The sequence below is a fragment of the Gorilla gorilla genome, chromosome 2 (genome assembly GCF_029281585.2).
Source record: "Gorilla gorilla gorilla isolate KB3781 chromosome 2, NHGRI_mGorGor1-v2.1_pri, whole genome shotgun sequence".
Lineage (NCBI taxonomy): Eukaryota > Metazoa > Chordata > Mammalia > Primates > Hominidae > Gorilla > Gorilla gorilla.
In genome coordinates this window covers 38,038,474-38,053,671 of record NC_086017.1, presented here as the reverse complement: position 1 = coordinate 38,053,671, position 15,198 = coordinate 38,038,474, and the positions used below count along the sequence as shown (strand labels likewise).

The 15,198-nt window shown below is 39.6% G+C and overlaps 1 long non-coding RNA gene across 1 annotated transcript in view; it reads left to right on the top strand.

Moving 5' to 3' along the window:
* Positions 1-590: 590 nt before the first annotated feature.
* Positions 591-15,198, top strand: part of LOC129532432 (uncharacterized) — an 84,763-nt gene continuing 70,155 nt past the window's right edge. Inside the window, exon 1 of the long non-coding RNA XR_008678173.2 lies at positions 591-1,004. This is a non-coding gene — a long non-coding RNA (uncharacterized lncRNA). The remainder of the gene's footprint in view (positions 1,005-15,198) is intronic.

Genomic DNA, 15,198 nt, shown 5'->3' with positions numbered 1-15,198 from the left:
GTGCGGGCGCACGGCACGGAACTGGCAGGCAGCTCCACCTGCACGCCCTGGTGGGGGATCCACTGGGTGAAGCCAGCTGGGCTCCTGAGTCTGGTGGGGACGTGGAGAACCTTTATGTCTGGCTCAGGGATTGTAAATACACCAGTCAGCACCCCGTGTCTAGCTTAGGGTTTGTGAATGCACCAATGGACACTCTGTATCTAGCTACTCTGGTGGGGCCTTGGAGAACCTTTATATCTAGCTCTGGGATTGTAAATACACCAATCGGCACTCTGTATCTAGCTCAAGATTTGTAAACACACCAATCAGCACCCTGTGTCTAGCTCCTGGTTTGTGAATGCACCAATCCACACTGTATCTAGCCAATCTAGTGGGGATGTGGAGAACCTTTGTGTGGACACTCTGTATCTAGCTAATCTGGTGGGGACGTGGAGAACCTCTGTGTCTAGCTCAGGGATTGTAAAGGCACCAATCAGCGCCCTGTCAAAACAGACCACTCCGCTCTACCAATCAGCAGGACGTGGGTGGGGCCAGATAAGAGAATAAAAGCAGGCTGCCCCAGCCAGCAGTGGCAACACGCTCCGGTCCCCTTCCACGCTGTGGACTATTTGTTCTTTTGCTCTTTGCAATAAATCTTGCTACTGCTCACTCTTTGGGTCCACACTGCCTTTATGAGCTGTAACACTCACCCCTAAGGTCTGCAGCTTCACTCCTGAAGCCAGCGAGAGGAACGAGCCCAGCAGGAGGAACGAACAACTCCAGAGGCCCCGCCCTAAGGGCGCCGCCTTAAGAGCTGTAACACTCACCGCGAAGGTCTACAGCTTCACTCCTGAGCCAGCGAGACCACAAACCTACCAGAAGGGGAACACATCTGAACATCAGAAGGAGCAAACTCCGGACACGCCACCTTTAAGAACTGTAACACTCACCGCGAGGGCCCGTGGCTTCATTCTTGAAGTCAGTGAGACCAAGAACCCACCAATTCCGGACACAAAACTTTCAAGGTTAGTTCTAGCCCTGAGGTGCTATGAAATTCAAAATCCCAATCAAAATCAGTAGTAATTCAATTTTGTAAAACGGAGATAATAATAGTACCTGTTGTTGATGTGAAGAAAAAATTGATTCATTTAAAACAGTGTCTGGCACGTATGAAGCACTACATAAATATTGGTATTACCTAACTATGCAAACTGAAATTTCAGGTGTTAAGAAAAGAGAAGGAACTACATTATAGTTGCCCAACTCTATGAGATTTTAAATGTAGGTTGAGTGAGGTGGAGTGGGTGAAGAATGAGGAAGCAGCGCAATTTAAAGTAAAAATAAAATGACAGGCTAGAGAGTGCAAAAAGAAAAAAAAATGGCTAACTAAATTGTATTCCCTGGTGAATCCAGTTCAAACGGACAAGGCAGAATGAATGCATAATAGAATAAATGAAACACACTTTGAAAATCTCTGGGAATTCTGAGATGTCTTAGGCTACTCTTGATGGAGCTGAAAATTGTAGCGAGGAGAACTCTGGACCCATGTTGTATTATCAAAGGACGGGGAACCACTTTATTCAAGCTAAACACTTAGTGCTATCACACTGATGTGACAAAGACTGACACTCAAGCACAGATATGGGGCCATTTTAGTCAAGATAAATACTCCATTGTGTTATAGTCTGGATTGAAATTTGTTAAGGCAGAAAGGCATTATTTGAAGTTAGCCTGGAATGACAATTTTTCTTACAGGAAGGACTGTACTACTAACTAGTAGGTAGGGCTTAGTTAAAAATCATTTGAGTTTACACTGTCTTGGGTGGGGTTTCTCCAGATACAGGCACCGAGACAAGAGTCTGAGTGTAGGTAGCTTATTTGGGAGGTGATCCCGGGAAGCACTAGCGCTATCAGCAGATGAAGTCAGACAGAGAAGGGAAAGCAGCAAGTGAAATGTGTGCTAATGAGCAGATTGCTGCCATGGACAACTGGAGCCCAGGTCAACTGGAGACCTCTAAGAGATGGTACAGAAACTTCCTTAGGTATTTATATCCAGTACCCATCTGTCATTGGCTGAGGGCGGCTTGGAAGAGATGAGGTCAACACCTGTGGACTAAACTTGCTCTTCCAGTTAGTGAAGGCCCTCATGTTGTGCGTGAGGTAGGAGCTGTGGCATGTATAGGATGGAGAGTGCCAAGAGAACATGGGCATTTGCTATATGCATCTCAAACTTAACATCCTTGGCATCTACTATATATACTGACATGTATATATTATGATTTACATGTCATGGTCAATTATCTCTTGCTTATCCAATGATATCACTCTAATAATTTTCTCCTCTCCTGCAGCTTCAAATTTTTTTCTTTGAACTGAATTTGTCTTTGCATCAGTACCAAAACATGCTCTTCTGTTTTCCCCATCATTTCATTTATCCTTCTAGTTGATGCCTGATTTCCCTCTTTCCCTTCATAGCAAACTCATTGAAAAAATACTCAACATCTATCATTATTTTTATGTTTTTAGTCAATGTCTATAATTTGTTCTTTCTGAAATCAATTAGGAATGTATTTTTGCTCCATTTACCCCAGAAATAGATAATGTCATGATCAGTAACCTTTGTGTTAAGCCCAATGATTAACTCTCAGTTCTTATTTTACTTGATTTATCAACAGTATTTGACACAGTTGTACATTCTCTCCTTTGTGCACATCTTTTCCCCCATGCTTGACATTACAGTCTCAGTTTTCCTCACACATGACTGCTCCTTATATGTTTCTTTTGCTGAACCTCTGCTGGTCCCTCCTCATTTCTTTGACTTCCAGATATTGGAGTTCTTTAACCTCTTTTTTCTTTCTGCTACACTTTGATGCTATCAACTGGTCTAATGCTTTCAAATATCACCTTTATGCTGATGACTTTCAAATTTATATCTTCAGCCAGACTTCTCTTTATAACTTCATTTTATTACAGTGGTTCTTACTTCAGGACAATTATGTCCCTCACTCCTGAACCTGGGGGATACTTAGGGATGCCTGGAGCCTTTTTGGCTGTTACAACTGGAGGATGGGGGGAAGGGTGCTACTTGCATCTAGTGGGCATAGGGCAAAGATGTCACTAAACATCTAACAATGCACAGAACAACACTCAACAACAAAAAATTATCTGGCCCAATGCTGATAGTGCTGAGGTTCATTCTCATATATACAAGTGAGCATTTAACATCTCCATATGGACATCTAATGGATATTTCAAACTTAACATATCCAAACTTATCTCTGACTTTCTCAAACCTACCCTTTCTACACCCTTTCCCAGCTCAACTGATGCCACCTCTATCCTTCCAGTTGCTCAAGCTAAAAAAGGGGGAGTCATCTTTGGCAACTCTCGTTTTCTCACACGTTTGCCACCTCCTGCACCAACAACCAGTCTACCAGCAAACCCTGCTGCTCAGTCTAGAAATCCCATCACCTTTACTGTTATCGTTCAGGTTCACCCAATATCATCCATTGCCTAAATTATTGCCTTTACTTCCTAAACATTTCCCTGCTCCCTCTTTGGTCCCCTGTAGACTATCTCAACCCAGCAGCCAGTGATGCATTTAAAAATACATGTCAAGTCGTATCATACTTCTGCTCAATACCTTTCAATGGCTTCCTGTGTCATTTAGAGTAAAAGTCAATGTCCTTTCAATGACCTAAATGCCCTATTTGATCTCCATTCCCCTTTTACAGATTGTAACTCCATTACTCTTACCCTTGCTCAGCCACACCAGATATGCTACCATCTCTGGGCTGTTGCACTTGCTATTTGGTCTTCCTGGATTGTTTTTCCTACAGATTTCTCGTGGCTCCTTTATTACCTCCTTGCAGGGCTTTACTCAGATGTCTTCTTCTCAGATAATACTTCCCTGGCCAACTAATTTAAAATTGTACCTCTTTCCTCACCCCACCTCACCCTATGCTCCTTCCTTGTATGACATTTTTTCTTTGACTGTATTGATCAGTTTCCAATGTGTTATATAGTTTACCTATTTTTCTTGTTTACTGCCTGTCTCCCTCTGGTAGAACATCAATTCTATGAGATTAGGTGGCTTGTTTTGTTCACTCCTGCATTCAGAGTTCCTATAATACTTCCTGATCTAAAGTAAGCCTTCAATAAATATGTGTTGAGTAAATGAATAACGAATAATTGTTAAGTTAAAAACAAATGGGCCTTGCTTGTATGACTAGTATATACTAAATTTTTTCAACTCAGGAAAAAGTCAACTGGAGCAAGATTTTAAATGATTAAAATGCTTAACTCCAATATCACTACATACTTCTTCACATTTTTAGTTGCTAGTGGCTTTGTAGACATTAGGTAATATGTAAATAAATGGAAAGGCTGATAAAAATAGGAAGACAGTGGTAAAAAGAATTTTTTTTTTAATTGGTGTGTATTGAGTTAGGGTTTTAGGGAGAAAATGGCACTGTGTTATCTATTGTTGTGTAAAAAATTACCACAAATTTAGCACCTTAAAACAATATGCATTTAGTATCTCACAGTTTCTGTGAATCAGGGAATCTGGGTACATTTTTGGCAGCTCCTCTCTTTGAGTCTTATTAGGGTTGCAATCAAAGTATTGATGAGGCTGTGTTTTTATCTGGAGAGTCAACTGGGAAAGAATTGCTTTCAAGTTCAGTCACATTGTTGTCACATTTTATTTACTTGTGGCTGCAGGACTGAGGTCCAGCATCTTGCTGGCTGTTGGCTAGAGGTTGCCTTGTACTTCTGGAGGCTGCCTACAGCTCCTTGACATATGGCCACATCTCCAAACATGGTCACTTACTTCATCAAGTCAGCAAGTCCATCACTAGAATGCATCTGTTAGCAAGACAGAGTCTTGCACAACACAATAAAACTATGGAAGTGAAATCTCATCATCTTTGCCACATTCTGTGGGTTAGAAGCAAGTCACAAGTCCTCCCTTACTCAAGAGGATGAGATTACACAAAGGCAAATACTAGGAGATGGAGATCATTGAGGTCCAACTTACATCTGTCTACCACCGGCATACATACAAAAGATTGAGGAGAGTTTAATTAAGGGCCTACTTACAAAGGTATGGGCAAGATTAAGGCAAGTCAAGGAATCTTGAAACACCCTAGGACTAGCAACAACAGGGAGCCTTTATCACCCCCGGGGTTTGGAGAGAGGGCTAGAGGATGGAATATTTATCCTATAACTATAGGAGAGGGTTGGCTGCCCAATAGGAGATGCAGTTTTGATAAGGGAACATTGCCACTGCCAACTTGCAGCTTGGCAGAGCGGACCCAGGGGCATAGTCTAGCCAGCAGGTTTTTTGGGGACTCCTGGATGTTCTCAAGACCTCTGATAACTATTTTCAAAAATATCTTTATACTAATACTGAGATGTTATTTGCCTTATTTTCTCTAATGTTCTCATGAGGGTACAGTGGAGTTTTCCAGGGACCACATGATGTAATATTGCAACGGATTGAATGCAGAAGTAGATATGAAAATCCTGCTGTTTTATATTAAGCTAGGTATTAAGAAGATTTGCAAAAACATAAAACAATGCCAATTTAATTGCTATTATGTGGGAAAATAGAGTTACTTTTCATATAAACATGTTATATTAATGTACAATGAGTTTGTTTTTTAAAATAAATTATATCAATGTAAATTTTTCTGTTTTAATTTCTCATATGGTAAAATCAATAGATATAATTTTTGTCTTAGTTTCTCTTATCAATGAACATAATTTTTAAGGGTATTAATAAGTTCTGAGGCCACAGTCTTTCAATTATGCTGCTATAATCTCATCCTTCTTCCACTTTCTAATTTACTGCTAGTAGTTCCCATCTGCCGGACAGAAGTGGAAGGCAGAAGAGGAGCTAAACTGGTTGATGTATCCATAAATGTCAGCTTCCTGCAGCACAGGGTAGAGTGGATGAGGTACAGAGTGGATGCTGAGGGGCAAACACAGAACATCTAGCAGAGATAATCTTTGTGCTGTATTGGGCTTAATCCATAATCTTTAAAATTCCTATGAGAATATACTACTAAATACTTTTATCATCTATTTTCTCATGTCATCAGGATTGCATAGTAAAACTGAGCAAACAGCTTGTCAGGTCCCTCCTTTTTGGTACTTCGGCCTTGCCATTAATGTTTAATAAAATTCATAGGTTGTATAAAGAAAGGTAGTGATTTTCAGACTTTAATAAAACAAAAGGTAAGTCTGTCAGTTTTAATCCAACAGACTCCAGGAGCACAAAGTTTCCAGTCAATGGAATTCCCGTGTCATGTATCTGAACTACTTGGCAACCTCGACAGATCTTTTCCATTTATTGATGAGGCCCATAAGTGCCCCCAGGAAGGAGTCCTGGACTCTAACCCAGCACTTTGAGTCTCCCTCTGGATTTTATTTCCTGTCTATTCAAAGATTAATTATTCCTTTTTCTCAGTTATGACTTTCCTTTTGAAAACCTCCATCTTTTCTCTCTACTTGTTTCATACAAATTAGTTTCTGGGTCAGCTCAACACCATTCCAGTATTCATTCTTGACTCTTAAAACTGTAGAACTTGGAAATGAAGCCTTATTCAGAGCCCCACAGCCCCACCTGCTAGGCATGAGAGTTTAATGACATGGAATGGTCATATCACCAGGCCTGGATAAAAGACTCATCAAGAAACTTTGACTTTTGTTATTTTTAGTTTGTGATCCCCAAAAAAACTGTTGATGAGGTTTAGAAATACCTTGAAATTGGGAAAGGAGATGTAAGGATATTGACCATTTCTTCTCATAAAAAAGTAATTGACTTACTGATACATAGTTCTATCTCTTCTGAGATAGTTAATATATGTCGGCTTCTAGGGCCTGATTAGCTCTGAGAACAATAATAATAAAGAATTTCTGTGTCTATACCATTGAACAGAGTTTTCCTTTTTCTTTTTTTTTTTTTTTTTTTTTTGAGACAAAGTTTTGCTCTTGTTGCCCAGGCTAGAGTGCAATGGCGCAATCTCAGTTCACTGCAACCTCCGCCTCATGGGTTCAAGGGATTCTCCTGCCTCAGCCTTCCAAGTAGCTGGGATTATAGGCGTGTGCCACCATGTCTGGCTAATTTTGTATTTTTAGTAGAGATGGGGTTTCTCCATGTTGATCAGGCTGGTCTTGAACTCCTGACCTCAAGTGATCCACCCACCTTGGCCTCCCAAAGTGCTGGGATTACAGGCGTGAGCCACTGTGCCCGGCCTCAGAGTTTGCCTTTTCAATTCCAAGACTCGCTGAGTATTAGCCTGCCAACCTTTTCTACCCAATCCATCAAGCCTTGTACATTTATATGAGCTTATTTTAATTTGGAACTTGTTACTGTTTTCAAGTCTCCTTTTTTCTAACTTGTTGGCTTTGATGATATAATATTCTGTTTTTTGCATCTTAGAGGATAGGGATGTTTGCCTAAGTGAATGCTAGGTCATGAGTCAAAGAAGATGTACCATAGTCTAATATGGGAGAAGAAATACGTATCACACCTTTTCTAATAGTGTCAGAATTCTGCATCTGAATTGGAAATCAACTGAAACTTGATAGGAACAAACATAAAACAGAGATTGTAGAAGGATTAGCTTTCTGTGACAAAGTGGTAAAGTCTCAGGTAGTTGAAAATAGTACTTTGTAGGTGCTGCTAGATGCACCTCTCAGAGAATGGAGCTCAGAGCTTTCAACACAGTTCTCTGTCAATGAGAATTTGCTCACACCAACCAAGCACAGATTAAAGTGTGCTTTCCTTGCTATTTGTAAGTTTCTGTAGTCATTGGCTTTAGATTTTTCCATGGTCTTCATAGTCTCTTTTGATTATTTCTATCTTGTATTTTTTTTTTTTTTTTTTTTTTTTTTTAGACAGCATCTCGATTTATCGCCCAGGCTGGAGTGCAGTGGCATGAACTCCGCTCATTGCAAACTCTGCCTCCTGGGTTCAAGTGATTCTCTCACCTCAGCCTCCAGAGTAGCTGGGACTACAGGTGTGCACCACCATGCCCAGCTAATTTTTCTGTGTGTGTTTTTTTGTAGAGATTGGGTTTCACCATGTTGGCCAGGTTGGTCTCCAACTCCTGACCTCAGGTGATCCACCTGCCTCAGCTTCCCAAAGTGCTGGGATTACAGGCATGAGCCACCATGTCCAGCCGCTGTCTTGTATTGTTCATTCTAATACTCTCAGGATCTGAATCTGGCCTTGCCCCAACTCTGCTTTTGCCCCCAAAACTTAGTTCTCATGTCCCATCAAGGCTTTTTTTTGTCTTGTGTTGATTCATTATTTAGACCTTGGTACAAATAATTAATGGTTAACTGGTTCCATCATAAGGCTACAGTAGAAAAGTAGGTTTATAAACAGACTTTTGGTGATAAATCTAGCTTTTAACCCAGTGTTCTCACACCTGGCAATTAACAGGTATTCCACAAATATTTGTTGAATGAGTGAATAAATAAATGAATAAAAACTAGTCTTTATGCTCTCATAATGTGCTAACAATTATTTTTAGCAATAATTATACATTTTAATAAAATGCTTAGCCATATTGCCTTGAAAAGAGAGCATAAATGTGTATAAGTGGATATTTTTAATATGTAAATAAAGTAGAGCATATGCAAAGTAGAACGACATTAGGTAACACAGCCATTTGCAATTCAATGCAAAGAAAAGGTGTTATCAGATTTAATGTACAAATGATAAACATTCAGTACACTTTAAGTAAATCTCACAGGCTCATAAATAATATGGTAAAATCTACTTTTAAATTGTATAAGTAATATTGTACTTTGCATTTAAGAGATGCTTAGGTCAACTGATTCATTTTTTTGCTCAACACTCAGGAATGCGTACTTGCCAATGTCAAGATTCACAGTTTTTATGGCATAAGTTTGATCACAAGAAGAAAAATAAGTATAGTTTTATATTTTGGCTCTGTTTGTCTCTCAGCTACAAAATAATTTCTCCCATAGGAATGGGAGTCAAAACTTCTCTTATTTCACATTTTCCTGCAGTTAGGCTATTGCAAATGGGTTTCCAAATGGCTGCCATTTTTTCTGTACCCATGGCAGACATTACTGCCATTTTTTTCTCCTGCTGAGAATGAACTTACCAACAGATTTCCACAGAGCTGTTTAGTTGATCTTATTTGACCTCCTCAACTTAGACTATTGCTTACCTGAGGAGAAAAATAGTTTGCCAAGCACCACTATCCACCTCATGTTATATTTTTAATAAAAGTGACTTTTCTCTCTCTGAGGGCTGTTTTACCAATATCAGGGTTTCCATAGTGGCCTTCTGAAGAGTTTTCTTTCTTTAGCATGGCTTATTCCCTAATATTTTTGTCTGGGGTCAGAAGTCATTCTTGGATCCTTTGAAGCCTAGATGGAGGTATCCACATGTGGAAGACAGCAGCAGAAATAGCATCTCAGCTGCAACCAGAGTTTTATCTGGGCCTATGCATGTGTCCACTTTCCTTTTTCTTGCTCCAGAATGTAATCCTAGGCTCTAACTTGCCAGTGATTCTCTTGGATGCAAGCCTCCCAAGGGCTCTGGCCCCATTGTTCCTGTCCACCTCTGAATGTCCAGTTCCTAAATGTGCACTGGAATACAGTATGTGCTCAGTGAATGATAGTTGAAGGAAGGGAGGAAAGAAATAAGACAGGTTGTAAGATTCTCCAACCTTGATGCCTACTTTTTTGGAGTCTGTGCATTTTAGCTTTGTTTACCATTATTACTTGTTGACCATTATTCCCTATTTTCTCCTCCTGCCCATGGTCTGTGTGTCCTGATGTCTGTTTGACCCTTTTGGCTCTTGATTTCTGCTTCAGTGGCCACATCCAGCTTCTACACAGCCTAAGGATTGTGAAGTTTTTTTCTCTACTCATAAATATATTAATTAGATGCTTACTGCCTGAAGTAACAAAAAACCCTGACTAGACTGATCAGAAGCATGAGAGTTATTTCACATAACAAGAATTCTAAAGAAAGGGCAGCTCCAGGTTCAGTGTAACTAGAGCTCCGGCTCTTCTTGGGTATTCTCATGGCTCTGCCCCTACCACTGTGTTGGCTCTGTCCTCCCAATACCTCTTTTCATTGTTGCAAGATGGCTGCAACAGTTTTAGTATCTCATCTAGACATGACAAAATCCAGAGGCTGAAAATAAACTGGTGTTTTCTATGTCTCCAGAGTCCTATAGCTGACTTTCCTGCATGTCTCTCATTGGTCATAACTGAGCTGCCTGCTCATGCCTAGAAAAATAAGAAATCATTATCAATTTAGATCACTCAGGACCCTTTCCAGAGATGGGACTGGGCCAACGTTTCTTAAAGTCTATGGCACTGCAGAGGAGGATAGGAACTTCACAAAATTGGAGTCATGTAAATAAGGAAGAAGAGAATAGCTGTTAAGAAGATAATGGTCTTAGTTTGAATTACGCCAGAGGCAAATTCTTAAACAATGTACAGTTGACCCTCAAACAACAAGGGGTTTAGGAGTGCCAATTCCCCCATTGCAATAAAAGAACCCATGTCTAATATTTAACTTCCCCAAAACTTAACTAATAGCCTACTGTTGACCCGAAGCCTTATTGATGACTAAACAGTAAGTTAACACATATTTTGTATATCACATGTATTATATACTGTATTCTTACAATAAAGTAAGCTAGAGAAAAAAGAATGTTATTAAGAAAATCATAAAATGTATTTTCTATTCATTAAGTGGAAGTGGATCATCATAAAGATCTTCATTCTCATTGTCTTATCTCTGAGTAGGCTGAGGCAGAGCAGGAGCAGGAGGAGTTGTTCTTGCTGTCTCAAGAGTGGCAGAGGTAGAAGAGGTAGAGGAAGCGGAATGGGAAACAGGAGAGGCAGGCATACTCAATATAACATCATAATTTCTGTCTGACTTTTCTGCTATTTTATTTCTCTAAAAGTTTCTATATGGTACAAACCTTTTTTCCACCATTTTCTTTAGTTTCAGTGCCTGTATCAAAGAAGGGGTTCATGTTGTAAAAGAAGTCGAAAGCAGTCTTGAATAATTGGAACTCTTCTGCTGGATTACCTAATGTCCATTTGTTTCCTGCACTGCTTCTTCTACATCTTCTTCCACATCATGTGGCGTTTGTTCGGAAGCACTCATCTCCATCAAGTCATCATCTGTTAATTCCTCTAATGTGGTGTCTATTAGCTCTTGAATTTCTCCAAGATCCATATTTTGAAATCCTTCACTCCCTACCATTTTTTGGGGGCCATATCCAGAATCTCTTTCATGATTTCCTTGAATATCTCTGCCACAAATCTTGTGAAGACATGCACAACATCTAGACACAATTTTCCCCAGCAGGAATTTATTGTTTCAAACTTGATGGCTTTCACAAATTTCTCTATGACTACAATAGCATCTTCAATGGTTAATCTCTGCAGACTTTCAGGATGTTCTTTATATTGGGGGGTTCTCTTTCATAATGCTGACCGCAGACCTTAATCCTTTCCATAGAGTATTCTGTGTAATGAACTTTAAAGATCTTTTTGACTTCCTGATTTAGAGGCCGATTTACAGATGTTGCATTTGGGAAGAAGTAGACCACTTCAACTCCCTTGGTGTTGACTCATAGGATTATGGGTTACCAGGGGCATTGTCCAATATCAAAAGTACTTTAAAAGGCAGTCTCTTACTGTCAAGGTACTTCCAGACTTCAGGGACAAAGCATCAATAGAACCAATCGGGAAGAAGTGTTCTGATTGTCCAGGACTTCTTGTTGTACAACCAAAAGATTGGCAACTTGTGTTTATCTTTTCTCTTCAAGGCTCTGGGATTAGCAGCTCTATAGATAAGGGAGTTCTGATGATAAACCTGACTGCAATTGCACAAAACACTAGAGTTAGCGTATCCTTTTCTGCCTTAAATTCTGGTGCTCACTTCTCTTCCTGACTAAGAAAGGTCCTTTGTGGCACTTTTCCCCCAGAATAAGGCACTTTCATCTGCATTAAAAACCTGTTCAGGCAGATACCCTTTTTTCTCAATTTTCTTAATGGCATATAGTCCTAGAACTTGTCTGCTGCTGCTGCTCCTCCTACTATCTTGACGTTTTTAAAGACAAACCTCTTTCTAAAATTATCAGACAATCCTTTGCTGGCATTAAATTCTCTCACTTTAGATCCTTCACCTTCCTTTTGCTCTAAGTTGTCATATAATGACTCCTCTTTTCCTCTTCTTCTTTTTTTGAGACAAGGTCTCGCTTCGTCACTCAGGCTGGGGTACAGTGGTACAATCACAGCTAACTGCAGCCTTGACTTCCCAGGCGTAAGCGATCCTCCCACCTAAGCCTCTTGATTAGCTGGAACTACAGGTGTACAGCACTACACCTGGCTAATTTTTAAAAATTTTTGTAGAGGCGGGGGTCGCTGGCCAGGCTGGTCATGAACTCCTGGGCTCAAATGATCTTCCTGCCTCTGCCTCCCAAAGCGCTGGGATTACAGGCCTGAGCCATCATGCCCAGCCAACCATGTTTTGTTGTATTATGTTTGAGTCTGTAGGTATGCCTTTTTAATAGCAATCCTCACCCATATAAAGCTGCATTTTCAATATGAGATAAAGTATTTCACACAAAAAGTGCAAAGTTTTCACACCTGCTGGCATAGCTGCAGAGACAGCTTCCCTAATTTCTTTTCCTTTTCTGTTTTTTTTTTTTTTAAACAATGATTTTTACACTATATTCATTTATCTCAAAATGGCAGGCAACCACAGCTGCAGATCTCAATCTATGGTACATATCAAACAATTCAACTTTTCCTTGTTAATGTCATGACTTTTCTCTGTTTGTTGGGAGCACTTCCAACATCACTAGTGGTAGCTTTTTTGGGTCCCCTGGTGTTTTTCAAGGTTTACGAAGTTGCACTAAACACAATGAAAAATATGTGAGAACTGCAAGAGATCACTCTTTACTGCAAAATGAAATTTACTGGAGAGATGAACTGCTCATGCGGCAATGATTAGCCTCACATGTGATATGGTTTGGCTGTGTCCCCACTGTAGTTCCCATAATCCCCATGTGTCATGGGAGGGACCTGGTGAGAAGTGATTGGATCATGGGGGCATTTTCCCTCATGCTGTTCTTGTGATAGTGAGTTCTCATGAGATTTGATGGTTTTATAAGTGCTTGGTATTTTCTCCTGCATTCATTCTCCTTCCTGCTGCCTTGTGAAGAAGGTGTCTTGCTTCCCCTTTACCTTCCACCATGATTGTAAGTTTCCTGAGGCCTCCCCATCCATGTGGAACTGAGACTCAATTAAATCTCTTTCCTTTATAAATTACCCAGTTTCAGGTATTTCTTCATAGCAGCATGAGAATGGACTAATACACATGGAATTTTAAGCAAATACAACACTTGAGCTTACCATAGTAGCAACAGGAGGTGGCTATAACATTTTTAAAGTAGTACAATATGTACTATAGTTAATTTTATGCAGTTATGATTTAATATTGCATCATCACACTTGTTTACATTTCTCTTGACAGTGAATAGTTCCATGTGTAATCTGTGTTTGTGTGCATATGTTTTAATAACTTTTAATTTTTATAATAGATTTATGTTCATTTTATGATAGCAAATGATAAAATAGACATACCTGACTTTCTTAAATTTTTCAATATTTCTAGGCCATGCAGTTCGTTGCAAGTTTTTTCAAATTGTCTCAAATCTCCAAAAGGTTTTCTAATATATTGAAAAAAGTCTGCATATAAGTGGACCCCACATTGTTAAAACCTGTTTTGTTCAAGGATCAACTGTGTAGGTGGTTTATTTAGGGGATGAAACTAGGAAATTCTGGGTATGTAGGGAAGTGAGAGAAGAAAAGGAAGGCAGCTAAAAAAAGGTACATTATAAATCAAGTTGCAAGAATGGGCAACGGAAGCTTAATGCAGCTGGGAACACTGCAAGTCAGGGTAGACATTTCTTAGAGTTGCTGGAAGTCAGTGCAGACATTTTCCAACCAAGTTGCAAAGAAAATGGAGCATTTATCTGCCAACTCCCATCTAGCATTGGCTGAGGGGTGCTCCCAGTGGTGTTAACCCCCAGCACTTCTAGTCTGCGCTACACACAGGCTTAAAGAAAGCCTTCTGGCAGAGAGTCACAGGTGCTTTCAGTGAATGAGTGCCTATAGGATATGGGCAGAACACTGTCAGCATCTGCTATAGCAAACAGCAGGCTTTGCTACAAAGAGTAACTATTTAAATTTGTAATTTCATCTTCAGACTTTTAGAACAACAATGCCAGCCCCCAGACTAATATAAAATAAATGTAATCTTCATCATACCATGTGCCTTATAAACACGAACAGTTGTTCCAACAGGGCAACAGAGATTTTCAGAATGAGTTCCATGTTTGTGATTGCCCTTGAGATTCAAATGTCAACTTTGAGAACAAGTGGTGGCAGTGGTAGCCCTGTGGGGAGGTCTGCATCAAATTCGACTCCATTTTTAATTCCTTTTTATAATGTTGTATATATATTTTTTAACAAGGTAGATGCTTTTAAGAAATATTTTTAAAACAGAATGTCCTAAGTAATTCTAAAAATGTTTTTTTCTTCACTAGAAAAGTTTAAACAGAATGTTTTTTGGGGGTTAGGGGACATCAACTAATGTAAAATAAAGATGATTTATTTCAGCATTGTTATGGATTGAATTTTCTCCTGCCCCCTAATTCATATATTGAAGTCCTAACTCCCAGTACTTCCAAATAAGATGTAACCTTATTTGGAAATAGGGTCATTGCAGATGTAATTTATTAAGGTAAAATGAGGTCATACCGAGTAAAGTGGGCCCATAATTCAATATGACTGGTGTCCATTCGAAAATAATTCCGTTTGAAAAGACAGACACAAACACAGGGAGAACATCATGTGAACATGAAAACAAAGATTGGGGCAATGCATGTATAAGCCAATGGATGCCAAAGATGCAAACCACCAGGAGTTAGGAAAGAGGCACCGAACAGATCCTTTCTCACAGCCCTCAGAAGGAACCAACTCTGCCAACACCTTGATCTTAGACTTCTAGCCTCCAGAACTATGAGACAATAAATTTAGTTGTTTAAGCCACTTCGTTTGTGGTACTTTATTATGGCAGCTCTAGAAAACTAATATGAGTGTCTGTAATATCTTCATGGTGACTTACTAGAGCTA